The following is a 13831-nucleotide window of genomic DNA, read 5'->3' on the forward strand; positions in this document are numbered from 1 at the left end:
TGATCCAGGCCTACCTAACAAATATAGACACATTTCAAATAAACAGCCACACGCTAGTTAGTACAAGAACTCAAAGGAAAATAATAAAAACACCCCAGAGCAAGTAGAAGGAAGGAAATAAACAAGATCAGAGCAAATGAAACAACATAGAGGTTAAAAGCACAATTCTAAGGATCAATAAAGCCAGGGGCTGGTTCTTTGAAAAGATAAACAAAATTGGCAAGCTTTTAGGAAGGTTCATCAAGAAAAAAAGAGAGAGGACCCAAACAAACACAATCAGAAATGAAAGAGGAGACATTAAAACAGATACCACAGAAATACAAAGAAATGTAAGAAATTACTATGAAGAGCTATATGCCAAGAAATTTGAAAACCTACATGAAATGGACAAATTTCTAGAAAAATAAAGAAGAAGCAGAAAGCCTAAAAAGAGCAGTAACAGCAGATGAAATTGAAGCAGTAATCAAAAAACTCCTGACACACAAAAGCTCTGGACCAGATGGTTTCACAGGAGAGTTGTACAAAGCATTTAAGGAAGAGCTAACCCCTATCCTTCACAGACTATTCCAAAAATTTGAAAATGATGAAAAACTCTCAAACTCTTTTTATGAAGCCAGCATCATCCTAGTCCCCAAACTAGATAAAGACGTAACAAATAAAACTTAAGGCCAAGACCACTGATGAACATAGACTCTAAAATCCTCAACAAAATATTGGCAAAACACATCCAGAAATGCATTAAATAAATCATATACCATATCCAAGTGGGATTTATCCCAGAGATGTGAGTATAGTACAATATTCGCAAATCAATAAATGTAATATATTACATAAACAAAAGCAAAGAGAAAAATCACATGATCATACAAATAGATGTGGAAAAAGCATTTGATAAGGTATATCACCAGTTTATGATAAAAACACTCAGCAAAGTGGGAATAGAAGGAGCATTCCTGAACATACTAAAGGCCACATATGAGAGACCTATAGTCAACATCATACTCTGTGGGACAAAACTAAAATCTTTCCCATAAGATCAGGAACAAGGCAAGGTATTCCACATTCACCATTTCTATCCCACATAGTATTGAAAGTTTTAGCCACAGCAATCAGACAAGAAAAGGAAATAAAATGCATCCAAATTGGAAAGGAGGAAACAAAACTGTCATTGTTTGTAGATGACATGATAGTGTACATAGAAAATCCTATGGACTCTGCCAAAAAAGTTCTCGACCTAATAAATGAATTTGGCAAAACAGCAGGATACAAAGTCAATATCCAGAAATCAAAGGTATTTTTGTATAACAACAATAAAACATCAGAAGCAGAAATCAGTAAAAGAAACAATTTCATTTGATATAGCAACAAGAAAAATAAAATAATTAGTAATAAACCTAGCCAAGGGGGTAAAAGACCTGTACTAAGAAAACTACACAACACTGAAGAAAGAAATCAAGGAAGACACAAAAAAGTGGAAACATATACCGTGTTCATGGATTAGAAGAATTAACATAATCAAAATGTCTATATTATCCAAAGCAATTTGTAGATTGAATGCAATCCATATTAAAGTACCAATGGCATATTTCACAGATATAAAACAAACACTTCAAAAATTTATATGGAACCATAATGAATCCCAAATGGCTGCTGCAATTTTGAGAAAGAAGAGCAAAGAGGGATCCCAATACCTGATGCCAAACTATATTATAAGGCCATCATAATCAAAACAGCCTGGTACTGGCATAAAAACAGACAGATTGGCCAATGGAATAGAACATAGAGCCCAGACATAAACCCTAGTCTCTACGGTCAACTAATTTTCAACAGAGGAGGCAGCAGCATAAAGTGGAATAAGAATAGCCTCTTCAACAAATGGTGTTGGGAGAGCTGGACAGCTACATGCAAAAAAATGAAACTTGAGCACCAACTTACACCATAGACAAAAAATAAATTCAAGGTGGGTAAACGATTTAAATATAAGCCGTGACACCATTAAAGTCCTAGAGGAGAACATATGCAGGGAAATATCAGATCTTTCACGTAGCAGTATTTTCACTGATATGTCTCCTAGAGCAAGTGACATAAAGCAGAGAATATACAAATGGGATCTCATCAAAATAAAAAGCTTCTGCATGGCTAAAGAAAACAGCATTAAAATAAAAAGAGAGCCAACCATATGGGAAAACATATTTGCCAATGATACCTCAGACAAGAGTTTAATATTCAAAATATGTAAAGAACTTACACAATCCATTCTAAGAAGACAAGCAACCCAATTAAAAAAATGGGTAAGAGAGTTGAACAGACACTTCTCCCAGGTGGACACACAGAGGGTCCAGAGACAAATGAAAAGGTGCTCAGCATCACTAGCCATCAGAGAGATGCAAATTAAACCACAATGAGATACCACCTCACACCAGTCAGAATGGCCATCATAAACAAAGCAACAAACAACAAGTGTTGGAAAGATGGAGAAAAGGGAAACCTCGTGCACTGTTGGCGGGATTGCACACTGGTGCAACCACTATGGAAAACAGTATGGGATTTCCTCAGAAATCTAAAAATGGATCTGCCTTTTGACCCAGAAATTCCACTGCTAAAATTATGTTCTAAGAACCCCAAAAACACAATCCAAAAGAACCTATGCAGTCCAATGTTCATAGGAGCATATTTTACAATAGCCAGGTGCTGGAAGCAACTCAAGTGCCCATCAGTAAATGAATGGATCAAAAACTATGGTACATTTACACAATGAAATTCTATGCAGCAGACAGTAAGAAGGAGCTCCTACCTTTTGCAACAGCATAGATGTATCTGGAAAGCATTATGCTAAGCAAAATAAGTCAGGCAGTGAAACATAAATACCATATGATCTCACCTTTAACAGGAACCTAGTCAACAAAACCACTAAGCAAGCAAAATTTAACCAAAGACACTGAAATTGAGAATAGGCTGACAGTGACCAGAGGGGAAAGGGGAGGGAATTTCAGGGGAAAATGGTGGAGGGTTTGCAGGAATAATTATAAAGAATACATGGACAATAACAAGGGGGTAGAAACAGGGGAGTGAGGTGGAGAGGACTGGCGTGTTGTCTTAGTGTTAGGGGGAAAGGCAGAAATCTGTACTTGAACAACAATTTTAAAAAATGAACTAAAAAATATATATCACCCATTTAAATTGTGCCAAGTAGCAAGACTCAAGCAATATTTCTAGTTTTCCCAAAATGGATACACATACACACACACACACACACACACACACACACACACACACTACCCAAAGAAATTTATGGATTCAATGTAATACCTATTAAAGTACCAATGTCATATCCCATTTTCCTTTTTGGAGATTATACATCTTGTTTTCCTCACTAGATTAACCTCCAAGCTCAGTCTATTTCATAAAATCATGACTTTCTTTCTCAAGTAACACTGGTTATGCAATGTTTTCTGGTTATATTTACAAATACACACTCATGCAGTGAATTTTTATTTGGAGAAATCCTTAACCATATTTGCACAAGTCCGTTTGGCTATGAAATTCCTTTTTATTGATTTCCTTCCAGGACTAGGATTTGGCTTCCTTTTGTCTATATCCTAGACTTGTAATAGAATTTCATTTAGTGAAATGAGGACCCTAACTAATGAGAACTTTTTGTTTACTTTTGGTGAATATTTTTCAAATGTTAAGCATATCATTAAACTTATAAATTAAAATAAAATTTTAAGTAATAATATTTAAATATTTTAAATGTGTTTTAAAAGAACCTTCTTTTCCACAAGAAGAAATCTTCAAGCTCATCAACTCAAATACCATATTTCATTGATTTCTAAAGGACAAAAAAGTGTTTTCAGGTTTATTTAAAGCAGTTTCACTGACATAGAGATGTTTGTTTTCTATCATCCATATTATGAACTTTCATTGTCATCAAAGAGCCAAGTGCATTATTATGCAAAATTTATATTATTACAGGATCTGAATGAAATAACTTGCAGTGAAAGGAAAATGCTTACCAATTATATGTTTGTATTATTTTCTAAATATATCTTTGATATATATCACCCTCATATCTGAATATATTTGTACAGGCATTCTGATGGAAAAATTGTGATTCTATATTTTTAAAATTTTCAACTTTAATTTAGAGATTTTAAACTTTTTATTCATTGCATTCATTGTTTTTGTTTTGCTGCCAATGTTACTTTCTATATGAACTATTTGAACACTTAGATGTTAGCAATGTGATGGCAGCAATTCAAAGAGGAAATGAAGGGTTCTGCTATCCCCATCATACCTGCATATTTACACTCGGATAGATAGCTGGCCTTGAAAGGTGTAATGAGAAGCTTAGCTTTGTATTAGATGTCATTAAGGATCAGTTTCATGTAAGTGGATATTATGTATTTGTTGCATTTTTGTTAATTCTCGGCTTCTCTTGAGTAAAGGAGTTACCTTAATTCTCAAGTCTCCCTGATTGTTTCACCCTTGATTCAATATCACGCCCTCTTATGAAGAAATTTTGTCATTGTTATTTCTAAATTTTAAAACTAGAAATTCATGACAATTTTTTTCAGTTATCTATGCCAAATGATAGAGAAATGAGTATTTGAAAGTGTTAGAGTATGCATAGGTTGACAAAAGTAGTGCAAAAACATCATTGCCCCTGTGTTCAGAGAATTTAGGTCTGATATCTGACCTAGAAGATGCCAACTCATCATTTCATTATTCCAGACTCGTGTCCTCCTTTCTCTACAAGTGCCAATAATATGTTACTTATATGTGCTGTTTGGGTCAGGACGTGAGATATGTGTATTGGGAGATATCTCTCTCTCATCTTGATTAGTATTTAATTTGTAAGTTCTTGAATAATACAACACTTTTAACTTTATTATATTACTGAGTTTGTTTAATAGTATAGCTTATTAAATAAAAAATGGCCCTATTTCTCTGCTATTTGTAGGATTAATATGTAGGCTTCCATGGTGTGAGTAGAAATGTGATGAAATCTCTCCCTGCTCCTTAGTGGCTCTCTAGACAGCCTGCATCAGTGCCTGAAATCCCCACCATAGAGTATCATTTTATAGCTTCATTTGTGTGTTTGTTGATGTCTCCTGCTAACATATGTATATACCTGGGGGTTGGTAAAACATCCTGAACTTTTAAATCCTTAGCTTAAATGAATTTATCTGATTATCTCTAGAAGAAACTGGGTTATTAAAGGAATATGACACAAAATAGGAAAGAAATGAGGGAGCAAATGGCTTGACTCTTTCTGGAGAATGTGGAGCAAACTGAGAAACCAGGTTGAATAACCCAATGATTTTGCCTACTGATCTCAATTAAGAGCTCTCAAAAGTGGCCTAATCCTACTTATATGGCACTATGTTGCATTAAACATTGCCTGTCTCATGGTTTCCACATTGTTGTAGTTTATGTATTTGTTCTTATTTTAAATTTCTTTAAAAACTTTATTATTCAATGAATTATACTTGGCATAATATATTAGTTTCAAGTGTACAATATAATTATTATTTGGCATAACCTGATGATGTGATCACCACAATAACTCTAGGAAATACCTGTCACCACACAAAAGTTATTATGACATTATTTACTATTTTCAATATACTGTACATTACATCTTTATAACATTTATTTCATAACTGGAAGTTTGGGCCTTCACTTTTTTCTTTTTTTCCCCTTTTCAGTTTTTTAATTTTTAATTTTTGTTGTTATTCAAGTACAGTTGTTCTCATTTTCCCCAAACCATGTCCCTTCGTACCACCTATCTCTGACTCCCATATTCATACCTATACCCTTTGGCTTTGTCCATGCGTCCTTTATACATGTTCTTTGATGGCCATTCCTCTATTTCCCCCCATTATCTCTCTCTTCCTTCTCATCTGGTTACTGTAAGTTTGCTCTTTATTTAAAAGTCTCTGGTTATATTTTGATTCCTTGTTTATTTTGTTGCCTAAGTTCCACTTATAAGTGAGATCACATGGTATTTGTCTTTCATCGTCTGGCTTGTTTGACTTAGCATAATGCTCTCCTGATCCATCCATGCTGTCTCCAAGGGAAGGAGCTCCATTTTTCTTTCTGCTGCATAGAATTCCATTGTGTAAAAGTACCATAGTTTTTTGAGCAACTAATTTACTGATGGGCACTTAGGTTGCTTCCAGCACTTGGCTATTGTAAATTGTGCTGCTATGAACATTGGGGTGCATAGGTTCTTTTGAATTGATGTTTCAGTGTTCTTAGGGTATAATCCCAGCAGTGGAATTTCTGGGTCAAAATGCATTTCCATTTTTAGTTCTTTGAGGAAAAGCCATACTGTTTTCTACAGTGGTTTCACTAGTCTGCATTCCTACCAACAGTGTACTAGGGTTCCCTTTTCACCACAACCTCACCAGCACTTGTTGGTGATTTGGTTATGATGGCCATTCTGATCAGTGTGTAGTTGTATCTGATTGTGGTTTTAATTTGCATCTCTCTGGTAGCTAGCAATGCTGAGCACCCTTTTATATGTCTCTGGGTCCCTTATATCTTCCTTGGAGAAATATCTGTTTAGGTTCTTTGCCAAGTTTGGGGGCTGTTATTTATTTATTTTGAATAAAAAAATTGGCCAGGATAACAACACTAGTGGCTCTGCACACTAAACACAGCATGTCCAAGGTTATCCCAGGTTATCTATAAAACTGCCGTAATGAGCAGCACTGGGCATGGTACAGCAGCTTCATTGGACTTTAAGGACTGGGATCAGACAAGCAAATGAGGGGAACACAGAGGGAAACAGCCAAAACCCGATGGTCTCTCATTAAAGGAGGAGTTGGCTCCCACTAACTGGTGAGGAGTCAGAGGGCTGTGACCCCTTCCTTAGCCATAATTATAATGAGACTGCCACACTGGATTGTCTTCCTGGAGTGGAGTCATGTGAGTTCTTTATATATATTTGATCAAACCCTTCTCTGAGGTGTCATTGGCAAATATATTTTCCCATATAGTTGGTTCCCTTTTCAACTTTCTGATTACATTACCTGTAGAGAAGATTTTCTATTCTTATGAAGTTCCATTTCTTCATTTTCTTTCCCTTTATGTCCCTTGCTCTAGGGGATATATTTGTGAAAAATATTGGTGCATGGAATATATGAGATTTTCCTGCCTAGATTGTCCTCTAGGAATTTTATGATGTCATGACTTATATTTTAGCCTTTCATCCATCTTGAGTTTATTTATATGCATGGTATATGCTGGTGGTTGAGTTTCATTTTTTTTTATATATAGCTGTCCAGATCTTTCAACACCATTTGTTGAAGAGGCTATTTTTACTCCATTTTATTCTCTTACCCCCTTTGCAGAATATTAATTGACCATGGAGGCATGGACTTATTTCTGGGCTATCTATTCCATTCTATTGATCTATGTGCCTCTGCTTATGCCAGTACCAAAACATTTTGAGTACAGTGGCTTTGTAATACAGTTTGATATCAGGCATTGTGATCCCTCCTAATTTGCTCTTCTTTCTCAAAATGGGCATGACTAATGAGAGACATTTATGGTTCCATATCAATCTTTGAAATGTTCGTTGTATATCTGTGAAATATGTGATTGTTGTTTCAATAGGGATTGTGTTGAATCTATAGATTGTTTTGGATAGTATGGACATTTTGATTATGTTAATTCTTCTAATCCATGAACACGGTATATGTTTCCACTTGTTTGTGTCTTCCTTGATTTCTGTCTTCAGTGTTGTGTAGTTTTCTGAGTACAGGGTTTTACCTCCTTGGTAAGGTTTATTCCTAGGTACATTTTTTTCTCCTGTTGCTATAGCAAATGGGAGTTTTTTTTCTTGATTTCTGTTTCTGATATTTCACTGTTGGTGTACAAAAATGCCTTTGATTTCTGATTATTGACTTCATATCTGCTGTTTTGCCAAATTCACATATTAGGTTGAGTAGTTTTCTGGTGGAGTCTATAAGGTTTTCTATGTAGACTATCATGCCATCTGCAAACTGTAACTGTTTTGTTTCCTCCTTTCCAATATGGATACCTTGTACTCCTTTTTCTTGTCTAATCTGTTGCGAGGACTTCCAGTACTATGTTGAATAGAAGTTGTGAAAGCAGACATCCTTGTTTTGTTACTTATCTTAGGAAAAACCTTTTAGTTTTTGCCCATTGAGTATGATGTTGGCTGTAGGTTTTTTGTATATGGCTTATATTATGTTGAGGAATGCTCCCCCTATTCCTACTTTGCTGACTGTTTTTATCATAAATGGGTGATATACCTTATCAAATGCTTTTTCCACTACTGTTGATATGACCATGTGGTTTTTGTCTTTCCTTTCATTTAGTGATGTGTTACATTTATTGCTTTAGGAAGACTATCCAACCTTGCATTCCTGGGATGAATCCCACTTGATCATGGTGTATGATATTTTTAATGTATTGCTGGATTTTTTTTACCAATATTTTGTTGAGGATTTTAGTGTTTATGTTCATCAGTGATACCGGCCTGTAGTTTTATTTCTTTGTAGTGCTTTTATCTCATTTTGGGCTTAGGATGATTTGGGCCTCAATAAAGGAGTTTGGGAGTCAACATTCTTCTCGGATTTTTTTTGGGGGGGAATATTCTGAGAAGGATAGGGGTTAGCTCTTCCTTAAATGTTTTGTAAAATTTTCTAGTGAAACCATCCAGTCTAAGGCTGTTGTGTACTAGGAGTTTTTTTATTACTGCTTCAATTTCATCAGCTGTTATCAGTCTCTTGAGGCTTTGTCCTTCTTGATTCAGTTTTGGAGGATTATATGTTCCTAGAGATTTGTCCATTTTACCTAGGTTTTCAAGTTTTTTGGTATATATTTATTCACAGGAATTTTGCACAATCTTTTGTATTTCTGTGGTATCAGTTGTACATCTTCCTCTTCCATTTCTTATTGCATTTATTTGAGTCCTCTCCCTATTTTCTTTTTTCTTTGTTTAAAAATATTGCATTGATTATGCTATTACAGTTGTACAATTTTTTCTCCCCTTTATTCCCATCCACCTTGTACCCCCCATCATTCTTCTACCTTAGTTCATGTCCATGGGTCATACATATAAGTTCTTTGGCTTCCCCATTTACCATATTATTCTTAACCTCCCCCTGTCTATTTTGTACCTACCATTTATGATTCTTATGCCCTGTACATTTCCCCCCATTCTCCTTACTACCTTTCTTTGCTGATAACCCTTCATGTGATCTCCATTTCTGTGAATCTGTTCCAATTCTAGTTGCTTGCTTAGTTCATTTTTTTTTAATTTTCTAGGTTAAGTAGTTGACAGTTGTGAGTTTGTTGTCATTTTACTGTTCATCGTTTTGATCATCTTTTTTTTTTTTACATAAGTCCCTTTAACATTTCATGTAATAAGTGCTTGGTGATGATGAACATCTTGAATTTCACCTTATCTAGGAAGCACTTTATCTGCCCTTCCATTCTAAATGATAGCTTTGCTGGATAGAGTAATCTTGGATGTAGGTCCTTGCCTTTCATGACTTTGAATACTTCTTTCCACTCTCTTCCTACCTGTAAGGTTGCTTTTGAAAAATCAGCTGATAGTCTTAGGAGAACCCCTTTGTGGGTAACTCTCTCCTTTTCTCTCATTGCTTTTAAGATTCTCTCCTTCTCTTTAAACTTGGGTGATGTGATTATCATGTGCCTTGGTGTGAGCTTCCTTGGGTGCAACTTCTTTGGGTATCTCTGAGCTTCCTGGACTTCCTAGAAGTCTATTCTCTTTGCCAGATTGGGGAAGATCTCCTTCATTATTTGTTCAAATAAGTTTTCAATTTCTTGTTTTTCCTTTTCTCATTCTGGCACCCCTATGATTCAGATGTTGGAATGTTTAAATCATCCCTGAGTTCCTAAGCCTCTATGCATTTTTTTGAATTACTGTTTCTTCATTCTTTTCTGTTTGAATATTTTGTTCTTCCTGGTGCTCCAAATCATTGATTTGAGTCCCATTTTCCTTCCCTTCACTATTGGTTCCCTGTACATTTACCTTTATTTCACTTTGTATAGCTTTCACTTTTTCCTTTGTTTTGTGACCACACTCAACCATTTCTGTGAACATCCTGATGAGCAGTGTTTTGAACTTTTCATCTGATAGGTTGGCTATCTCTTCATCCTTTAGTTGTATTTTTTCTTAAGTTTTGATTTTTTCTTTTATTTGGGTTATTTTTTTTAAATCTCAGCATGCCTGTTACATATTAAGGGGTGGAGCCTTAGGTACTCGCCAGGGTGGCCCAACCAGCTTGCTCCATTTTGGCTCCATTCTGTGTATGTGAGTGTTAGATGGTTTATTTGAAATGCATCTATCTTTTTTTAGGTAGGCCTGTATTGCTATGAACTTCCTTCTCAGGACTCTTTCCTGTATGTCATAGGTTTTGGAATGTTGTTCATTCATTTCCATCTGTTTCCAGAAACTATTTGATATCTTTTTGTTCTTATTATTAACCCATTCATTACTTAATAGCATGCTCTTCAGTCTACATGGGTTTGAATGTGTTGGAGTTTTTTCCTTGAGGTTGGTTTTTAGTTTCAAGCCCTTGTGGTCATAGAAAATGCTTGATATGATTTCAATTTTCTTGAGTTTGTTGAGGCTTGTATTGTGTCTTATCATGTGGTCTATCTTTGAAAACATGCCATGTGCACTCAAAAAGTATGTGTATTTTGTTTCTTTGGGATGAAATATTATATATATATATAGAATAAGAATATAAAGAATATATAAGAATCTAAAGATTATGATATATATGTATATATCAATATATATATCAATATATATAATCAGTTAAGTCCATTTGATCTAAGGCATCATTCAGTTTCACCATACCTTTGTTAATTTTTTTTGGAAGATCTATCCATTTTTGACAGTGGGGTGGTAAAATCCCCTACTATAATTGTGTTGCTGTCTATATCTTTCTTGTAGTCCTCCAAAATTTTTCTTATGTATTTGGGTTCTCCTAGGTTGGGTTCATATATGTTTACAATATCCATGTCTTCTTGATGGATTCTTCCCTTGAGTATTATGAAATGTCCTTCTGTGTGTCTTTTTGTGGCCTTTGTTTTAAAGTCTACTTTGTCTGATATAAGTATTGGTACTTCAGCTTTGTTTTTCATGTACATTTGCTTGGAATATTTTTTCCAACCCTTCCCTTTCAGTCTGTGTAGGTCTTTTGTTCTGAGATGATTCTCTTGTAGGCAGCATATGTATGGGATTTCTTATCCATTCAGCTATCTTATGTCTTTTGATTGGGGCATTTAAATACATTAACATTAAGGTTATTGTTGATAGGTACTTATTCACTGCCATTTTACCTCTTTTGTGCTTGTGTTCATCTCTCTTTCTCTCTCTTTTTCTTCATCTTAAAACAGTCCCTTTAGCATATCTTGCAATGCTGTTTTGGTAGTGGTGTATTCTTTTAGCCTTCTTTTTTTCTGGGAAATCCTTATTTTGCCTTCCATTTTAATTGAGAGCCTTGCTGGGTAGAGTAGTCTTGGTGTCAGGTCTTTACCCATTACTTGGAGTATTTCTAGCCATTCCTTTCTGCCTTGTAGTGCTTCTGTTGAGATGTCATCTCCTAGCCTTATTGGGACTCCCTGGTATGTTACTTTGTGTTTTTCTTTAACCTTCTTTAATATTCCCTCTTTGTCCTTGAATTTTGCCATTTTAATTATGATGTGTCTTTGAGTGGGGCTCTTGGGGTCCTCTTGATTGGAACCCTCTGTGTTTTCTGGACTTGTGTGACTTTTTCTCTTTTCAAGTTAAGAAATTTTTCCATAATTACTTGCTCACCCAGGTTTTTCTATTCTTTGCTTCTTTTCTTCTCCTTCTGGTATTCCTATTAGATGAATATTATTATGTTTCATGTTGTCCTGCAGTTTCCTTAACTTCTGTTCTTTCCTTTTGAGTCTTTTTTTTTCTTGCTTTTTCTGGGAGTTTTTTTTTTTACCTTGTCCTCCAGCTTTCTGATTCCCTCCTCTTCTTCATCTTGCCTGCCTTTCATTCCTTCTATTGTGTTCTTCAATTAAGAAATTATATTCATCATTTCCTCTTGGCTTTCATTGATTGTTTTGATGTCCTTTTTCATACTGATATAGTTTGCAGTAAGTTCCTTGTAGCTTCCCTGGATTTTGGTACTTCTCACTGAGCTTATTGAGATCCCTTAAAACCACTGTTTTGAACTGAGTATCTGATAGCTGACTTGCCTCTATTTCATTTAACACTCTTTCTAAGGATTCCTCCTTTCCTATTGATTGGTGGTTGCTTCTTTGTTTTACCATTATTTGTGAGACTCTTCTTGTTTGCTTCTGCTTCTTAAAATTATCTTTTTTGACTCCCTGAATTTGTGGTGTGATCTTCTTTGGTAGGAAACCTGTGAAATTCAGTTGAGTCTCTCGATGTCATGAACTTGATGCTGTTGGGATGCCCTTTATGCCATTTATGTTGGCTCTCTGTATATAACTATGTTTTTATTGTTATTGGATCATTCTTTGGTGGGTCCTTCCTTCCAGAAGCTTGACTGTTGGTCACTCCACCCTGCATGTCTTGTATACTGTTGTGCAGGTGCAGTCTGGTTGCACTGGAGCTGGTTCTTCTGTCTGAGGTTATAAGGCTTCTATCTCACTATTGTTCAGTTGTTTGTTCCAGGTGATTTCTTCACAATTTAGTTGTAATTCCAGATAGGTCTTAGAAAGAGGTTAGTGTGACTTCCTGTCACTCTTCCACTATCTTGCTGAATCCTCCCCATTCACATTTTTTACTATCCCCCTCTGCAAGTATCACCTTGTGCTCTGTACCTGTGGTTCTGTTTCTGTTTTGTTTTGTTTACCAATTTGTATGTTTACTCATTTGTTTTTGTCTTACTTTATATATTTATTAATAAAATCATATGGTATCTGTCTTTGACTTATTTCATTTAGTATAATACTCTCTAGATCCATCCATGTTGTCACAAATGGCAAGATTCTAATCGTTTTATAGTTGAGTAATATTCTATTACATATAAAGAAAAAATACATAACATTTACATCATATATCACATTTATACATATATATGAAACATTTATACACACATACTTACAACAGGGACCCAAAAAACCCTGGAATGTATTTATAAAATTGTGTATTTATTTTCACATCTTTAAACTTAACTCACCTTCAAAGTACTCTCCAGTTGATGCAATATACCTGTGAAGACTTTCTCACTGCTTAAAATAGTTTTTGAATTCATCAATTTGAAGCCATTTAGTGCTTTTGCCATTTTTTGTTTCACCTCTTTCACATTGGTAAAATTTTTCCCTTTGAGGACTTTTTTCATCTGGGGAATCAAAAAATATTTGCTCTGGGTGAGATTTGGTGAACAGCTAGGGAAGGGCATGGGGGTCATGCTGTTTTTGGTCAAAAACTACTAAACACTCAGCATGGCAGGGCCAGGTATGCTCTTTAATCACCGATCATGAAATAGGCAAATGTGTAGGAGTCTTCAGAAAAATACACTGAAGGCCAACATACTCTCTTACACAACACCAATGGGGAAACTGATACAGATGGGTTCCTACAACACTCAGCTAGTGGGGGAAACTTTTACCACAGGGGCCCTGCCCTCCAGAAGATAATTCTAGTTTTTTTAGTCTCCCCTTCATATATTCATTCACCTATTAATGGACACCTCAGTTGTTTTCATATTTTTTCTATTGTAAATAATTCTTCAGTGATGATAGGGGTGCATATATCTTTTCAAATTCACATTTTAATTTTGTTCAAATAAATACCCAAAGTGGAATTTCTGGG

The sequence above is a fragment of the Phyllostomus hastatus genome, unplaced genomic scaffold (genome assembly GCF_019186645.2).
Source record: "Phyllostomus hastatus isolate PE091 unplaced genomic scaffold, TTU_PhHast_1.1 phas_scaffold_28, whole genome shotgun sequence".
Taxonomy (NCBI): Eukaryota; Metazoa; Chordata; class Mammalia; order Chiroptera; family Phyllostomidae; genus Phyllostomus; species Phyllostomus hastatus.